The following is a 19,685-nucleotide window of genomic DNA, read 5'->3' as shown; positions in this document are numbered from 1 at the left end:
CTTCTAACTGCATGACTAGGTATGAGCTTACACCCGTGAATGCTGTGAGCGCTGGTGTTCACATCTGTTCTGCTGTAATGCTTCTTTTCTTCATCAGCTACAGTAGAGAGCTGTCAGAAGAAGCAGTGCTTTGTATACACAGGTGCAGCTGGCTCAGCTCTTCCCAAGGAGCAGCTCCCTCATCCTTCTTACCCTGGCTCATTTTCTCTGGGACCTGTCATGAATATGCAGGCACTGAAGCTGCCTGACTATACCGTAATCTGTGGGATCATTAGTTCTTCCAGTCTGCAGCACTCACCATCCTACCAGGACAGCTAAGAGTGCCTGCTGAAATGCTGGAGTATTCTGATAGCCTTTAAGGGTTTGACTTTTTAAGAATGAAAGCAAGCTGGCTTGGCTAAAGTTCCTGAACTGGCCTGCTTTCCCAAGGGTTACCAGAGATGTCTGATGGCATAAACATAACTGAGAACATCTGTGTAAGAAGATACCCTTGCTTCTTGGTTAGGCCAGGCAAAATCCAGGGATGCTGTCCAATCCTAACCCACCCTATGGTTCTTATTAGAGCATACCTTAAAATGTTGACAGGTTATAGGCAGGTGGTGTACCTTCTTCAGGTTTTTTCCAAACTCCCCAAATACAAGCTGGCTCCTGTCTCTAAGTTGAATAGCCTGTAAGGATGGCCTAGTGTCTTGGCAACATAGACATGCATCTATGTGCAGTTGTCTGCAGAGAAGTCCCTAATCACTCTGCCAGTTGCATCTTTCTTGCTTTTTCCCTTTTCTTTTTTTCCAATTTTGCTGCTTATGAAGTGTCACATGGGTTGGTGCTCTTCTAGGAAATTTTATTTATACTCTGTATTACTTCCCTCACACTTGGTATGTACTTTCTCTTTTCAGAGTTGGATCCAAATGCATCCTCGATCTGCTGTCTTAGAGCTGTTCCTGCTTCAGCTCAATGAGAATATCTGCTGCTAATTCATCATGACATAATATCTGGTCTCCTGCCCCTTCCTGTTGGATAAGTTTCCTGCTTCCTCTTGGTCTGTACACATGTGACTCCGGGTGTTCATCAGCTACCTAGTCGGGTACAGGTAGGTTTTAGCCCTTTGAAAAATGATCTGTTCTAGATGGGAAGACTGTGTCTGTGCTTTGTATTGGGACTGGGAAGTGTTTGCCTTTGGACATATGGGAAATGTTATTTTGTGAAATAAATTCTGAACTGCCTGCTTGTTGCTCCTTTTACTAGCCAACTACTTCTGTGATAGTTTCTGCTAGTGCTGGCAGGGAGGGTGCTGATCCGGCAGAGCAGACTGGCTCAGAGCGAATAACGTTGGAGAATGCAGTTGCTAAGCGCAGGCCTAATAGAGGAAAGAATGAAGAGGAGTAGTAGTAGCAGGTATTCTTCGTGGTAATTCATTACTTCATTCTCTACAAGTAAACGTGATTAGACCTTGTCAGAGGCTTATTGATTTGTAGGGTTACTAGGCTTCTCACAGCAGGTTTAAGTTGGCATGGTTAGCTCTTCCCAGCTGGTAGACTTCTCCAGTACCTGCTGTTGTTGGGTATTTGTTGGTCATCTCCATGATAAGGTACTCAAACCTGCCATTCAGGTCTTTATTTTTTACCATTAGTTCCATTCTTCTTGTTGCTTCCACTGGTGAGTATCCACCTACATCCTCTATTTTTTTTCCCAGTCAGTAACACAGTAGGCCTGTGAGGGACTTTGTTTTTCCCACGACTGAATCATGCCTTTTCACCTTTTATAGCCTGCACAGGTCACTGCACTGGTAAGTTGTCTGATAGAAAAATGAATTCTGTTTTGCATTGGAAATAAATAGGCTAAGTTATAATTTTTTTTTTATTATTATTTTAAGATGCACAGCCTTGTTATTGTCATCTGATTTGGCCCTTTAACAACCATGTTGCTTAGCCTGCTGCAGCACAGTTATGAACTTTGCCCAGTGCCTGCTACCTCTGGCTTTTCGATTCTGGCTGAGCTAGGGAAAGTCTGTTGCAGAGAGATACCAGTACTAGTCTGCCTATCATAACTTACATGAATTTAAGAACTGTGTTGTGCTGAGTCAGACCAAAGTATCCTGTCTCTGACTAGTAATGGATATGTGGGAAGGGAATAGGAAAATGAAGCAAATGCTGAATCATTTTTTTTTCTTACACATACCTTTTAAGTTTTTGCAGTCATCTAATGATGGAATCAGCAGTTTGGAGTAAACAATGTTAGAAAATCTCCCAAAATCCTTATCTATATTGGAAGGAGCTGTTCCAGTGATTGACTTTTCTGTGATTATGTTTTCTGTCACTGTTCTGTCCTTTTCTGTTCAGTTGAATGTTCTCTTGGATTCTGAGTGCAGGGAGGACTACAGTGGTCCTATATCACTTTGGCCTGTATCCAGCTCACAGCTGTTGCTGAGTAAGGGTATGTCTTTTAGAAAGGCAGTTTGGTAGTTCTCATCAGGTTCCAAATGATAGAAGACTGAAGTATGGACGAGAGCTGTTTGGTAGAGGGAGAGACCAGACAAAAAGGGGGTGACTGCAGATGCTTGGCAAAAGAAATTGGAAGCAAATGAGAAAAATAATAATAACCTGCTAAGCAGGAAACGCTTTTGTGATTTTTTTGACTTGTGTTTGCACTTATGGATGGTGTTGGATTCAAGATGACCACTGAATGCCAGGCAGCAAATGTGGCAAAAGGCTTTTTCTGGTTGACATCTAGGAAAGTTTATTTCCTTTTCAGTTCTGACACCCCACTCCATGTCCTTCTGTTCTGGTAACTATCACATGCCATGTTCTCTGTGCTGACTAACCTGTTAAAAACCCATTGATGTTAACTTTAACCTTCAGTACTCTTCATCACTTGGAGCTCACTCCTCTTCCAGTGCAGTATCGCCACAGTGGTTTACAAAGAGAGTGCTTGGGCTAACACCTGGAATTTGCTGGTCTTCCCTTAAGCTGAATAGCATTCCAGGAATTTAGTTCTTCTGGAAAGGTGCAGTTGGAGGAATTGAACGGTTCTTAATTTAAAATGTAACGGATTAAGAGTTCTGGTATTATACCACAGGAGTTATCCAGGTTTTTCATTTATATGGAAGTGTCCTAAGTGCACAGAAACAAGCAAATAACTACAACCTGCATGCTTTTTCTTCTAGCTCTCAGAGTTTCTGCTGTCTTCTCCATAATGCTTTCATAATGTAGACAGTGGCTAGTGGGTCTTGTTCGGGGAATGTTACTCAGAGGTCATCAAGTGAGGTATGTCTGATTTTTGTGACCTGACAGCGTGAGATGCCTTTGTCAAATGTTTCTGATATTCACTGAATGAACATGAAAGTAAAAGGGATATGGTCATTCTTATACCTGGATATACTGATAGCACTGGCACCTCAATGCTGGACAACGGTCCCATGATTTTTATGGAAAGCTGTTTTGATCTTCCTTCTACTTTTTTAAAAACTCTGTGTTCATTGGTTCTAGTGTTTGAAAGACACATTTCCTGTCGTTTCCTTTATGGCCTTTGATAGTCCAATAGCCTTTACTATTTTGAGCTCTTATCATAAGGATGATGCCTGTGTTTGTCTACGGTAGTTGTCCAAAGTTAGGGATAGAAGCACTTCTCCTTGAACCACCATGGCTTAAAGGAAGCCGTTAGCTAGACTGAAGAATTTGCCTGCTCCAGGAATGTCAGTTTCAGAGTCTAATTAACATTGTATCTTTTACTTTTTACCCTGAAATTTGGCACGCATTCTCTGCCTGTGAATGAATTTTAAAAATAATTTGTTTAAAGGCGGTTCAGCTCCTTTCAAGATCCTAAACTGCAGAGAAGAAAATACAATTTACCAATCATATATTTTTAAATTTATAGGCACAGCTATTGCACTGAAGTGGGAAATCGTATAAACTTAACTTTTGATAAGCATGTGGCCTTTGATTTGCAAATGTGCTTTTGATGATGTGAAAGGAGTCGGACTTCATTTGGCCTAACAAGGCATAATATTCAAAATTTATATACTCATTATTTTTAAAGATTTAAACTAATCATTTTCCCCTGGCAAAATATGTATGATTCATGGCAACTGCAGGATTTACAGTTAAAAGGTGATGTCTAGATGGAGAGCAAGAGCTGTGTTTGCAGCTGTTAGGGCAGTGAGGAATGATTTTTAAATGTTACCTGTGGATAACTTTTTAAAGCTTACCATTTCCATAGTAGAGAAAGGACATACTGCAAGGTTACTTAAGGTTTTTTATCCCTGTTTTTTCTTCTTTGAGATCATAGGGATAACTACATAGTAACTGAGCTGGCTGATATGCTGATCAGACTCCATGTGGACAGTGATCAATAAGAGTAGTTGCAGGACAAAGTGCAAAGCTCATTCAGTGTGTGGTTCATAGAATGATAGAATGGCTTGGGTTGGAAGGGACCTTCAAAGATCATCTAGTCTTGTTCCAGTGTCTCACCACTCTCATAGTAAAAAATGTCTTATTTATGTCCCATCTAAACCTACCCTCGTTCAGTTTAAAACTGTTGCCTCTTGACCTATCACTATGGGCCTTGGTAAAAATTCTAACTCCATCTTTCTTACCAAGCCCCCTGTAAGTACTGAAATGCTGCAATAAGGTCTCCCTGGAGCCTTCTCTTCTCCAGGCTGAACAACCCCAACTCTCATCTTTTCTTCTTAGGAGAGGTGTTCCAGCCTTCTGGTAATTTTCATGGCCTCCTCTGGACCCACAGAGCTGGATCCAGGTGAGGTCTGATGAGAACAGAGTAGAGAGGAAGAATACCCTCCCTCAACCTGTTGGCCACACTTCTCTTGATGCAGCCAAAGATACGGTTGACTTTCTGGGCTGCAAGAACACATTGCCAGCTCACGTCTAATTTTTCATCTGCCAATATCCCCGAGTCCTTCTCCGCAGAGCTGCTCTCAGTCAGTCCATCCCCCAGTCTCTGCTGGCACTGGGGATTGCCCCTGACCCACGTGCAGGACCTTGCACTTGGCCTTGTTGAACTTCATGTGGTTCACATGGGCCCACTCCTCCAGCCTGTCAGGGTCCCTCTGGATGGCACATCCCTTCCCTCCAGCCTATCAGCTGCAGCACTTGGCTTGGTGTCACCTGCAAACATGCTGAGGGTGCGCCCAATCCCACCATCTCTGTCATTAATAAAGATACTGAACAGTCCCAGTCCCAGTATGGACCCCTGAGGGACACCGCTTGATACTATCTCCATTTGAACATTGAGCTGACAGCTATTTAAAGACATTTTTCTTAGAGCACAAGAACTATTGATTGCCATGCTCAAAAAATCAGGTGAAGAACGTGGGAAACCAGCATGGCTGAGTAAGGACCTCCTTGTCAAACTGAAACACAAGAGGGAAATGTATAGGCAGTGGAAGCAGGAAGATTCATCCTGGAAAGAATATAGGGATACTGCCCAGGAGTATAGGGATGGGATCAGGAAAGTTAAGGCACAACTGGAGCTGAATTTGGCCAGGTGTGTGAAGAATAAAAAGAAGGGCTTCTACAGGTACGCTAGTCAGGCAAGGAAGACAAAAGAAATTGTACCCTCCAATAAATGAGACAGGGAGTCTGGTGACAGCTGACACGGAGAAGGCTGAAGTACTCAACAACTTTTTCCCTGCTCAGTTTTCACTGGCAGTTGCTCTTCCCAAATGTCTCAAGTCCCTGAATCTCAAGGCAGGGACTGGGGGAAAGAAGTCCTACCTATCGTAGAAGATCAGGTTCTAGACCATCTGAGGAACCTAAACATACACAAGTCCATGTGACCTGATGAAATGCATGCCAGGGTCCTGAGGGAATGGGCTGATGGTGAATCCTTTCTCTTCCCAGTAATCTGTATTCATCAAAGAACATCCTGTGATCGTAGAAGCCAAAGCCCTGGCATCAACACCAGTCATGAAGCAAGGTGTTGATCTGCATGATCATGGCTGTTTACAGATTAATGGATCTTATGGCTAAAATAGACTTCTGGGTCACCTGACACCTGTATTTTACTGAGCACTAATGGACTTCCATTTGTCCTTACTGTGAGCCTTATACCTTCCAGAATGACAACCTGCAGTTTGGTTAGCTATCGTAAATTAAAAATGGAATGTACTGTCTGTACAGCCTCTATTAGTGGAGGGCTTAAGAACTTAGACAAGTATCTGTTAAGAACGGTTTTGGCAGGTCAATACTGACTTGGGGCAAGGAAGGATTTGATCTTCTAATGACCATGCTAGCCTTTCTCCTTTGATTCTGTAAATATTTTGTTTGATGGCTAGACTATCCTGAAAGCCAGGGGTGAAGGTTATAACAGTGTCAGCTGTGCTTATGGAGGAGAGAATGTCATTGTAACTGCTAGGAGTGTGATTCCCTGCCCCGCCATGCTCCTGACTGACATGTGCTGGTAATGATTTGTGGCATAGTTTTCTCATGTCAGCTTTTGTCCATTAGCTCTTGTTCTGTCTTTTTCTCTATTTAATTTAAAAGCTTTTTATCACTTGGCATTTTGTGAATGTTTGTACTTATATTGAATGTACTTAAATATCATCATCATGTTCATCTGTCAACTTTATGTTTAGTTTATTAAATGTTGCATTATTTAAATCTTTCATGGACCACATTTTTCAGACTTCTGGATTGTACTTGGCACTACTTTATTCAGTGTTCCAACATGGACTTCTGCAGTGATTGAAGTATATAGAGAAAATCATCCTACTATCCTCTTCATAAATCCAAGGGTTCCTTTGGCTCTCTTTGCCACGGTGTGGCACAGGTAATTCAGTCTGAGTTGTTTTCCTACTGTGGTCCCTACTTCCTTTTCAGATTTTCCACTTCTCAAGACACGATCTGCTTTAGGGGGATGTTTTTCACTCTTTGTTCTTAGATTATTCATTTCCTTTAAAAACACATTTTGAATGGGTCCATCTTAATAAGGTGTCTTGATCCAACAGTTCTGTCCTGCACTTCAGTTCCTTAGAGGTGACTTTGTATTAATTTCCATATGCTGAATGCTGAATGTTGTCTGACCAGTTACTAACCCTCCCTGTAAAGGTACCTTCACTTTTAACTACATTTACTGTTTAATTTGTGGCAGTAAATTGGGGACATTATTGATATTTCATAGTGCTTATTTGTAATCAGAAAAAAAAATAGCCTAATAATACCCTGTCATGTCTCTAGAATGGTCTTTCAAATCCCTCATGATTAATGTTAGGCAATAAGCTGCCCCTCACAGAAGGATCCTGTTAGTTCCCATTAGACCCTGGCTTTTGTTCTGTGGGCTTTGTTCTTTACACACTTCCTTATTGTTCTCTTAATACTTAATGTTACAGCTCTGGATATTCTTGTATGCATGAAAGTGTCTAGTCCAAGGGTATCTGTATATGGTTTGTAAGTAATTCTGGTGCCATTTTTGTGCTTGGTAGTCCAGATCTTTCTTCGGAAGGAAGCAAACCAGTGGGGTCTGCCAAGAATGCCATCGCTAGGTCTCCCTGGGATCCAGTGGTATGCATGGACAAGCTAGGGCCCAAGGCAGTGTGACGGAACATGTGAGACAGCTGCTGTCATAACTTTTCTGTGGACTATCTGGTACTTCTCTCTGCCATCCTCTGAAATATGTGGTGGTATGTGTCTTGTGGCCATTTGGCATGTAAAGATTTTGCTGTGTGGCACGCAAGGCTGAGAAAACTGGATGCTCCTTACCTAGCTGACCTCCTTCTACATCTTCAATGTCTCTTGGCAAGTCCTATGCCAGTTAGTGCCCCAGGCTAACTGTTCTGCATGAAAAAGCTTTTGTTGATTTTGAGTTTGGCCACTGTTTTTGTTGGGGGTCCTCTAGTTGCTCTGTTACAAGGTAATGTGCTCCTAGTTTTGTCTCAGTGCTAGTCTTTATTTTGTATGTCTCTCCCCTCCTCTTCAATATAAGCAAGCACTCTTTTTCAGTTCCTCTTCATAAGAGAATTATTTTGTACCTAGTCTTTCCATATCTGTATATTTATTAATTCTGCTGTGTACTTTTTAGAGATATGATCAGCACTGGCTGCAGTATGGTAAAAGCAAGAGAGAACTACTGACTGATGTCACGTACTGTAATATCTCCTGTCAGGTTCTTCATAACTCCTTCAAATTTTATTTTCTGAGTGAATGCTTCTGTCAAGTGCTGCAGCCATCCTCATCTATTAGTATATTTAACAATGTAAATTGCATGTGAAGGTGTAATTAGTGGAGTCCTGTCTTCTGTTCAAAGAATTGGTGTCTAAGCATGCCCTTGCAGGTAAGGAGTCAGCATGTCTTCTGCAGAGGTGCCCCCCAGGTCTGTTATGTTCCTGTTCCATTCTCTGTTGTGCCCCTATTTTATTAGGATTAGAATTCTTTGACGGGTCATGTGAATAAGAGTGGGCCTGTCAGCGTATTGTACTTCAGTTTTTTGAAAATATGAGATCACAGAATCGTCTAGGTTGGAAAAGACCTTGAAGATCATCCAGTCCAACCATTGACCTAACACTGACAGTTCCCAACTACAGCATATCTCTAAGCGCTAAGTCAACTTTACTCTTAAACATCTCCAGGGATGGGGACTCCACCACCTCCCTGGGCGGCCCATTCCAACCCCTAAAATGCTCTCCGCAACGTTTCTAAAGAATGTCAAAGCTACTAAGGGAAGTATAGAGTCAATAAGGAAAATTCCTCATAAACAGTAAGGAAAAGCAGGAAATCACAGAATGGTTGCAGTTGAATGGGACCTCTGGAGATCATCTTGTCCAGCTTCCCTGCTCAAGCAGACCTGGTTGCCCAGGACCATGTCCAGACAGCCTTTGAATATCTCCAAGGTGGGAGACTCCACAACCCGTCTGGGCAGCCTACTCTAGTGCTCAGTCACCCTCACTGTAAACCAGTGTTTGCTGATGTGCTGAGGGAGCCTCCTGTGTTTCAGTTGGTGCCCATTGCCTCTCGTCCTGTCACTGGGCACCGTCATCTTTGCACTCTCCCTTCAGGTACTCATATACATTAATAAGATCCCCTTCGAGCCTTCTCTTCTCCAGGCTAAGAAGTCCTAGCGCTCTTGGCCTTTCCTCACAGGAGAGATGACCCAGTCCCTTCGTCATCTTCGTGGCCCTTCATTGGACTCTCTCTCCTGTCTCTCTTGTACTGGACAAGCCTGGCACTGGACACAGCACTCCAGCTGTGGCCTCACTGGTGTGGAGTTGAGGGGAAGGATCACTTCCCTTGACCTGCTGGCAATGCTTTGCCTCATGCAGCCCAGGATTCCATGAGCCTTCTTTGCAGCAAGGGCACACTGCTGGCTCGTGTCCAGTTTGGTCTCCACCAGGACCTTTATGTCCTTTTCTGCCAAGCTGCTTTCCAGCTGGGTGGCCCCCAGCATATACTGGTGCCTGGGGTTATTCCTCCCCAGGTGCAGGACTTTGCCCTTCCTTTGTTGAACTTCATGAGGAAATGTCAGGGTATGTGGAAGGTGAGAGCACGCCTCTTCTTAATTAAGTTTATGCAATCAAGGATGTTTTCAGTGCAAAGGGGATGATAAGTAAATGGGGCAAGCGCCAAAGAAAAACAGAGACACAAACCAGCTAGTCAAGGAATAATGGAGACAAAGACCAAAAGTATCCTTTCGCTAATTGACGAGCCATTAAGAAACCACAGGCATAGCTCTGGAGAGGACTAACCTGAACTAGTGGAATCCCTGGGCCCTGGAGCTGCTGGAGGTGGTGGGTGCAGAAGGACAAATAAATGTTCTGTTTCTGTAACGGAAGGAGTGCCTGTTTGGTTCCCCTCTGGTGTTCAGTGTATGATGAATGATTTCTAAAGAGTTAAATAACGAAGCAACAAAATTAGCCAATACTGTGACATTATGCAGTGCAGCAGAACCTAAACCTGTCTCTTAAGACTGGGGAAAAGTGTTTCAAAGCTGTATGATAATACGGCAGAAAAAATTTAAGGTTAATGAATTCATATGTAAAGTGTGTAGAGAAAATAAGCCTATCAATGTAGCCACATTGTTGTCAAAATTATCTCTTTTGGCTCAGGAAAGAAATCTTAGCACCTTTATAGATAGTCCTTTGCAAGTATGAGCTTAACAGTAGCGATTAAAATGTAAAATTCGATGTTAGATATTACAGGAAAAGAATTAACAAAAATGAAGTTATTGTTATAATATTGTATAAATCCATGGTTCACCTATGTCCTGAAGAGTCAATGCCGTTCTATATCCATTAAGATGCAGTGACTAGTAGAACTAGAAGAATTCTAGAAAAAGTGATAAGAATAGTGAGAGGTGGAGAGATGTCCATCAGAGGAGGTATGTGAGAATTCTTTAGAAAAATGATAGCTGAAGATAACTGTGCTAGAGATCTTCAGTCATCATGGAGAAAAGGCAAGTTACTATTTATAGAACATATGGACATGTGATGAAATTATCAGGCAACAGGCTTAAAAAAGGTGTTTGGGTTTTTTTCAGCTCATGCCAGATTAGATTGTAGCAGTTACTACTAAAAATGTTTCAGCTGTGTACAGTATAGAGGGGTTCAAACACAGGTATTAGACAAGTCCATTGCTGGCTATTCAGCGTGGTAGTCCAGGCTCAGGATGTTCGTAAACCATGGCTGTTAGAAACAGGAAGGTCATAAAAGGGGAATATGTATTGTTTTTGGCAATAATAGTGTTGTGGCTCTGATGCTCTACCCATAAAGTAAGAAAAGTTTCAAGGTACGGGAGTATATTTATTAGAATACATGATACAGTTGTGAAAAAAAAATCACAAGATTTGCTTTTCTTAATTTTATTTCTTATATTCTTTCTTTGAGCATCTGGTACTCACTGTTGGCTAAGTGGACCTTTGGTCTGAGATCTGATGATGTCAGAAATGTGAATTTTTCCACTGTCTTTGTTAAAAGTCTGAGGATAGTAAATGGTAAAGTCTTCTTTTATTCCAGATGCCAGTCATTGTTGTTAAGCAACTTTAAAGGAAAAAAAAAAAAAAAGAGGTTAAATTGTTGAGCTGCAACTCCCTTCCCCATCTTTGACTTTGTTGTTTCTTCCATGTATTAGCCCTCTGAACTATATAGGCTTCCCATACCTATACAAGTCTTTTGTACTGATTTAAAATTGAATATAAGAATACTTTGTTTCTATTTATAGAGTGTGCTTTGGATGGGAAGAAAAGTGAAGATAGGAGAACTTTTTTTGAAAATCAATTTTCACCAAAAGGAAGTAAAACTTAACAAGCTCAATTATGTTTTTCTTAGTCATGTAGTGGGTGTTCTGCATGGTGTGGAGAGATGGGGTCCCTGGAAGCAGGAGGTAAGTTTAGGGTTTTCTTTGAGTTTCATGGAGGATGAAGGTACCTTGGAGAGAAGCAGAACACAGATGTCTCAGATTATACCATCCAGTAGGCCTGGGTGCTATGGGATGGCAGAGTTCCCACTCTGGATTTACAGAATTGAGAGAAAAGTTAAATAGGAGAGTTATGCTGCTGTGCAGTCAGTGTTGTGCATAGCAGAGCCCCTTCACTTTTGATTTGAAAAACAAACCTAGCAAGTACCAAACAAAAACACTACTTAAAAGAGAAAATTAAAATGAAACCCTCTGAAATCTATTGCTTAAATCAGGTGAAGAGAGGGGGAAATTCTCAAATATTTTAGCTAGGATCTATCTGCACTTAATGCTACTCTGATGGCTTACTTGCTGTTTAGATTGCACTGGCACATATGACTCTTCTTGTCTTTTCTTTCCTCTGCTTTCCCTCCTTGAACTGCTCTGTGAAGGCCTATTCTGCACATCACGTTTGGACTCTCCTGTGCTGTTTCTACTGCACAGAATGTTGTTCCTGTGCACAGCTGCTTCTTGCCATAGCTGAGAGCTAAATACCTCCTTGCATCAGTAAAGACATCTGAGTGCGTGTTGAAGCACTTGGCTTAAGCAAGAGACAAAAGGCAGAGGAGCAGTGGTGGGCTAGGAAGCAGTGCCTTGACAATGGTAGGCAAATGAGGAAAAGAATAAATGATAGGGGAGAGGGTAGGGAGCTCTGGTGAACGACCACAGTTCTGGAGGCGGGCTTGGGGGTGGTTTGGAGATGAAATGCAGATTAGGAAGCAAAAATCAGCCAGCTGCAGAGTCCGCAAAAAAGTATTGGGGAAAAGAGCTGTAAATACAGAGAGCTTCCTTTATCCAGGGCAGCTTAAGCTCTTTTGCCTGCCTGCCACCTACTTATTCTCCTGTTGGAAAAAAAAGTAGGAAAAGGAAATGGTGGGAGGCGGTTTCAGTTTGTTTGGGCAGAATTTTTTGGCTTCAGGAATGGAGCTGTATGTGATGGAGGGGTGGGAGGACCCTGACTTGACCTGAGAACTTGGCTTTTGGAGATCCTCATGTTTTTTATTGTCATGGTACCAGAATTTGCAATTGTGGAGAGAAATACTGTTATGGAAATTAGAACACACATTAATATTATACATTGTCTTTACGAAAGACATTAATCCCTCAATAAAAGTATTTCAAGTTAAGGTGGGTAATAGTCTCACAGTTATGGTTATATTATGAAGTACTCGCTTATTTTCTCTATAAGTACTTCAGATAACTTCTTATTTACAGACTTTAAGTGTATTTTCTTCAAGCACCTGTAGGTTATTGCCGAATTTTCCCAACTCTTCAGGTATGAATAGAATGGATGGTGATTCTCTAGCAAAATTGGCAGCAGCTACTCGCTTGTGCTGACACAGCTAGGCCTTGAGCTGCACGCTTATGAAGGGACCATGCCTGTCTCTACTTCCATCTCTCACATCCTTCTTCTGCTCAGCCAGACATCCTCAGTGGCTCATTGCTTGAATGCTGAGCCTGTGTGGACAACACTTTTGTGTGGACATGTCTTCCCCAAGTGGCTGTTGCCACCCCACAGTTTCTCTATTGCATTCTGCCATTCCGCAGGGGAACAGCTCCTGGGAAGCTCTTGCATGGTACATGGCAGAGGCCACATGAGAGTCTGACTGGGTGTCCTCTCACCACATCACGTAGCACGGGTACCATCTAATACAGCTTGTCTCTTAACTCTGTCCTGCAACTGTTTTGCCTTAGACACTGACAGTGCTGTCATAGATTTTTCTTTTTTTTGTGTCTGGCCAGATCTGTGCTCCATCTTAACTTCTTTCTTGTCCCAATAACTTCCTTGCACCTTCTTTGTGGGCCTCCTACATCACTTCCTAGTAAATGTTTTCTATACATCTTTAAATCCTTCCTTGATCCCTTTTCCTTATCTGGTCTTACTGTGCTTTTCTCCCCATCTTCATGTTTGGTACTATTTTTTTCTAAAGTTTCTGTTGCTATTTCCTTTCCTCTTATTTCACCCCTTACACCTGTGTTTGGCTTTGTTCTTCACGGCTGTTTCAGGGTACCAGAAGTATGCATCAGCTGCTTGTGCCAAGTTCCATGTTTGTGAAGACCTTTTTAGGTTTGTTGCTTCCCAAGCATGTAGATCCCATGCAACAAGTGGTCTGCCTACTCTTTCAGGCTCTCTGAATGCACGTTTATTTACGTGTAGTTTTTTTTGTTCCCAGTTCACCAAGTGACTTGGATAAGAGTATAAATGACTTGTCCTGTCTCCTTCTGACTTACACAAGCTTAAATAGTATTAATTTCATTTCATACCTTCTCCTGAATCACTTACAAATATATTACATGATGTTAAGCAGACAACAGGTTCTATCTGATGATGATTCTTCATTTAGCTGTTATTATTTAGGATTTGCTCTCTTTTGACATATATGAAATGTATGTGCTATACTGAGTTTTGTGGAGGCTTGAGTATTTTATTCAAAATGTTATAGGGTACAGCAGTGTATACTTGAGTCAGATTCTAATTCTCTTAACCTGACAAGCATTTAAACCGTTGAAATCCTGAGACTGTCCCCTGGGCTTTCTTGGTCTTTTTTTCCTCCAAAACCCACTCTTCCTTAAGGGCCAGCACTGAGCCAGCAACATGTGGCAATCTCGCTTTTATTCTTTTTCTGATTATACTGCATTAATCCAAATTATTTTGTTTCTAATGCCTGCACACACAGCTATTTACAAGTGAATTTTCTTGTGAATTTTGTTCACCTTTCCTGCTTCCCATTTGTAAAAATGTTTCTAACTGCTCTGCTTCTTTCTTATCTTTGAAAACATTTAAATCATGGTTTCACATAAATGAAACTCATCGATAAACCTGATATAAGAAGTTCACACTCTGCCCTGGCAACATACTTCTGCTTCTTGTGGTGGTTTGTTTCTCCCCTGCACTGTTTTGCTGTAGCAACTTGTGGGACCTGTAAATGAGGTTAACACTGGTTCTTAATCTGAACAGTATTCTTCTGTCACAGTATTCCTCTGTCTCTCCTAACTTGTGAAGAAATTCTTGAAACATGAGGAAAACAAGGACTGTGGCCCAGCTAAAGACAAGGAGACAGTGTTCTTGGGCTGATGCTGCCCTGGACATAGTTACTGTTCCTGGAGTTTGCTCAGCAGTTTTTTATCACAGCATCTAATTGAAGTGTAGCAGTTTACAGACACCAGTCACTTTGCAACTGTACATCTCGGTGCTTGTTAAATATTTTATTCAAAATGCTTTTGCTATACTATGCTGTGATTTCTTGGTTTAAATTCTAACACCCTGCATTACAAGTGCATAAAGAGGATGTGGTTTATTTGATTAACTGTAGATGTCTACAAGTGAGCTAGTTGTCATTGGTTCCTTTTACAGTGTGTAGAAGGTTTGACTTGCCACACTGTAATATAAAGACCTAAATAGATCATACTGTAATCCTCTGAAATGTTCCTAAAAGTACCTGTTTCTCCCCATTGACTGTCAAGGGTGGTGAGCTTATAAATATTGCACATACCTGCACTGGGTTGAGATGAATTCTACCAAATGTCTGTTGTTACCAGCTGGTCGCATTAGAGCCTCAGGTCTAACCTTAGTTAAACAAATGTACTCACATAGTCAATGGTTTATAGAAGGCTGAACAAATTGGCTTTTTTTTTTTATATATATAAATAGCCTTATGAAAATATTCTTATAGAAATATATCAGCATAGTTTGACAAGGTATGTTTTCCATAAAACCATTTTGATTAGTGTTAACTATAACACATTCGTTAGTAGCACTAGTCCTTCCTGAGTACTATGGCAGCAAACTGTTAGACTGTTAGACTTACCGGTCTATAATCAGTCATGTCATCCAGTTCACTATTCTTAATTATCTGATAACAGCATTAACTTTCTTCCATTCTTCTTTAGTGTTTCAAGATTTCTTAAGTCAACAATAACGGTCTCAGGAATGCACAAGTTATTTCTCGTAAAGCTGTTGAATGGCAGTATTCAGCTAATAGTTTTAAATTGTCTAACTTCAGCACCCTTGTGTAGGAACGGTTGTAGTAATAAGCATTTTGTTATTTTGTCACCAATATAAACTGTGAGCATCTCCTCTGATGTATTTCTAAATACTTAACACAATGTTTACTGTCAACAATTTTGTAAATTCTCTTGATAGTGCATCAAATATTATTTCTAGAAGGAGATTTTTGTTACTGAAATAGTACTTAAAAATCCTTTTGTTTGTTTTTGACTATGTATCGTTGTGGATTTTGGGTCAATTATGTTAAATTCTCTAATTGAATGTTATAGCAGAGACTGCAATGTAAAAGTTGTCAGTATCACTTGTACTATTTATTTTCTTGCCTCTTTTCTAATTCTATTGTTACTCTTCCATCTAAAGGAGAATCTTTTTAATTATGTTGTGTAGTGGTTTAAACCTAGCTGGCAGCCAAGCACCACATAGCTGCTCACTTACCCTCCCCCCACCCAGGGGATGGGGGATAGAATTAGGGCAGTAAAGGTAAGGAGACTCATAGGATGAGATAAAGACAGTTTAATAATTGAAATAAAATACTACTGCTAATAATAATAATAATAATAGAAAATACGAATAGGTAATGCACGGTGTGATTGCTCACCACCCACTGACTGATGCCCAGCCCGTTCCCAGCTAGAAGAGAAGAGAAAATCCTGAAACTGCAGTCCCAGAAGTGAGAGCTTCCCTTTCCTGGCTGGTCCTCCTCTATACACTGAGCATGACTTTATATGATATGGAATATTCCAGCGGCCAGTTTGGGTCTGGTGTTCTGGCTCTGCTCCCTCCCAGCTTCTTGTACACTTGCACACTGGCAGGACACGGGCAATTGAAAAGTCCTGGATTTCTTAGCAACAACTGAAAACATCAGTACACTATCAACATTCTTTTCATACCAAATCCCATACTGAATCCAAAACACAGCACTATTCTAGCTACTAAGAAGAAAAGATTAACTCCATCCCAGCTGAAACTAGGACACATTGTTATTGTTTGGGACTATGGTTTTTTGAGTTTCCAATAAAGTGCTCTTAAATGAAGAGCTCCTCCATATTGCTCCTTCTTAAACATAAGTAACTGAAATTTAGAGTTTTTAATACTTACTATTTAGTATTTTCTGTCTGGAGCAATTTGCTCTTTAAGAAAGTATACATGTTTCCGTGATGATTGTTCATATTTTTAAGATAGATGTGTGCATGAAAGGCATGATACTTCGTGTGAGTGAGAGTGTATGCACAGGTACTACAATCTATATTCATATTCATTCTAGGGATAAGAAGACTGCTTCTTCCCTTTTGGCTAGGCCCCATTTCTACAAAAACAAAGCAGTGCTTCTTAGCGGATAGCCTGTGGGCCAGGCTCATTCATGTTCCTGCCACCGTGCAATGCAAGGGTTTGTCCTGCTGTTGGGTGCATTCATTTCTTTAAGGCTTTTCCCTGACATCATGTCCTGACATCTGCCGCCTCAGAAAAAGTTCCTTCAGTTTGAACTTCATAGGAAGGGGCAGATAAATAATTAGACACCTGTGCACAATGTAGCTCACTTCATACAGACTTAGTGTGAATGAAGACACGTACAAGGCTGTGGATTCATTTTGATAAGCCCAGTGCCATTGGCCAGGAGCAGATGTCTATCCCTTCACCTTTACTTTTCCTTTTTGCAGTGAAGGTAAATAATACTATCTTCACTTTGAGAGCAGAGACATTTGGATGCCCAGGAATGGCATGATAATTAATGATTTTATGTTCCGTGATTTTTTTTTAACTGTAGAAACATTATTTAGAGGCAATACATGTCTGGTATTGGCTTTTGTCTTCCTAGTAAATTATTTGGGTTTTTTTCAGATTCAAATCAGATGAAGTAGAGATAGTTAGGCCCAACACTTCATTACAGTGTTACATATAAGTACCACGTACTGACATCACCCTTCACAGATTTGTACTTGTAGCTTTCACTTATTTTACTAGCCACTTCTGCATTATTTGTCTTTCTGTATAAAACCAGTGGCAATGGTAAGATTTCTTGGATATCATAGACTCGAGTACTACTTCTTCTGGTGCTCAAAGCTCTCTTTGAGGAAAGCTGCTGTTTATGTACAGTCACCAAAGACTTCAAGAGGCCATGTAATGCAGAGGTGGCCAGTATGTTTTTCTTGACCAGTTCAGGCTCTTGTGACAGGCTACATCACTTGGTCAGCAGTGGAGCTGTGCTGTCACTGAGGTTACAGAGAAATCAGAATCCTTGGATGCAGGAGAAAGTGTATGGGAGGAGATATCAGATGACAGGATTAGTGCAGTGATGAATAATGGGGAAGGTTATCTATACTGACCAATTTGGACTGTTTATATAGTTGCTTTATATGTTAGGTTCCTCTTAACACCCCCAGTTTTTTGGTGGAGTAATATATAAGGATCATATATTGAGAAACAAACAGATGAATTTGTATAGAAAGAGTATTTGTAAATGGGCTTTGGGATTGTGGTTGTAAAGGAATAAAACCAGGGTCCTAGAATGATGCTGTTCTAGGGGCGTTACTGCATATTACTGTAATACAGGTTCCATTTCAAGTATCTGTACTTCAGGAAGGCTGATGGAGTATGAAAAAGTGTTCAGAAGAGACGTATAAAGAGATTAAAGATGTAGTTAATACTGTTTTATAGTGAGCAACCACACAGACTCACTGTATTTCATTCACTCAGGAGAGGTTGACAGACGGATTTTGTTCTGATCTTAAAGAATCTAAATGGGGAAGATAGTTCACAAGGCCATTTTATATAGAGACATGGATTTCCAGTCTGCTGTGCATAACACAGATGAGCATTGCCTCTTGCTCTATCTGAATTTAGGAATTCCTGCTGCTACTGCCATTAGTTTAAATACGTAACCACACACAGCCCAGGAAGTCTTAGTCAGGTGAAAAAGGCATGTCTGGGTGCTATAAGTAGTGAAATTCAAACTTGAAGTAAAGCATAGTTTTACAAGGAGGACAATTAAACAGTGGAAGAAGAGATATCAGGACGCAGTAGATCCTAGATCCTTGGGATTCTTTAAATCAGGATTGCATGACTTTCCGGCATCTTTATAGCTTTTAAGTTAGAGTAAATTCTGTGAAGAAGCTGTTGAGTGATGGACTGTTTGTTGGTGCTGTGGGAGCAGCCGTCCTGGATCACATCATGGGTATAACACAATATTTGATAGTGGCTGAAAGTAACTTTAAGGAGGAGTATGAAAACAGGGGAGGAATATGATGGTACTTAGCCCTGAATACTCTCCTAGAGTGAGCCAGAGGTATAGCATAGAAATGGTGCCATTGTATATAGGATAAGGTCCAACTATTGTAATAGGCCCTCTAGCCTTAGAGTCTGTGTAAGCAGTTCCTTCGGGTAATTAACATCTCTGGGAGTTTCTGAAGTACAAAAATTTAAATGTATGCTTGGAATAATTTATTGGACTCATGTTTCTCAGGCTGTGTGTGTTTGTATGCAGGCACTTAAAGCGGGTTCCTTTTGATCTGTTTTATCCTTCCCAAGGGCGTGCTCTCGCTCTCATTGCTCTGCACCGTGTACTTCCCCCCCAGTCTCCATTCCCTCACTTGCAAGCTGTTATCACCTCCCCTAACACACTGGGTTGTTATCCTTTCTCACCAGGTTGGCTGGCCAGCCCGTGGCCAAAGATGCTCCTGCACTACGTTGTCAAATTAATCCTGTCTCATGCTAGCAGTTCTCATTCCTCAAAGAGGGAACCATGTCACACAAGCCAAATCTCTGTCTGTGACATAGTTGCACAACTAGTTGTTAACTTGCAGGATAGATCTGCTCCTACCTGAGCGTTCCCCTGCACCTGTAAGGTCAGGAAGATTACCTGGGGTGCCATGTCCTTCACCTTTGTCCCCAGAGCTCTGTCGTATCTCTTGATTTGCTCCAGGACTCCCTAGGCACTGTTGTTATTTGCCATGTGTTTGAGCAGCAAGGGGTGGTCGTTCAAGGCCTGGACAAGCCTCAGTAGTCTCCCTGCAACAACCTGGATCAGGGTCCCTAGTTACAACAAACCTCCCATGACAACATGTCTGGCTGGCAGACGATTGCCTCCATCCCCTGCAGAAGAGAGTCACTTGCCATTTTCTCTGAGTGTTAATGCATAACCATGCATTAGCCCGGAGGGCTCTAAAACCTTCCTTAAACTTCCTATTCTTACACCAGTACTGGACAGCAGTAGTGAGCACACCTGTGGGAAGTGTGTCCAGTTAGAGGAACTCCTTCGCTTAGTGACAGAGCTCTGGGAGAAG

The 19,685-nt window shown here is 41.3% G+C and overlaps 1 protein-coding gene across 5 annotated transcripts in view; it reads left to right on the top strand.

The window, feature by feature from the left end:
• The window catches only part of SMARCD3 (SWI/SNF related BAF chromatin remodeling complex subunit D3), a 111,610-nt gene that overhangs the window by 1,924 nt on the left and 90,001 nt on the right, over nucleotides 1-19,685 (top strand). For all 5 annotated transcript variants that reach the window (XM_074894392.1, XM_074894477.1, XM_074894308.1 and 2 more), the window contains one exon: nucleotides 897-1,090. The gene's annotated coding sequence lies outside the window, so the exon portion shown is untranslated. The remainder of the gene's footprint in view (nucleotides 1-896; nucleotides 1,091-19,685) is intronic.

This window comes from Strix uralensis, chromosome 1, assembly GCF_047716275.1.
Source record: "Strix uralensis isolate ZFMK-TIS-50842 chromosome 1, bStrUra1, whole genome shotgun sequence".
Lineage (NCBI taxonomy): Eukaryota > Metazoa > Chordata > Aves > Strigiformes > Strigidae > Strix > Strix uralensis.
The sequence above is the reverse complement of the archived record's forward strand: the minus strand, read 5'-3'. Positions and strand labels throughout refer to the sequence as shown.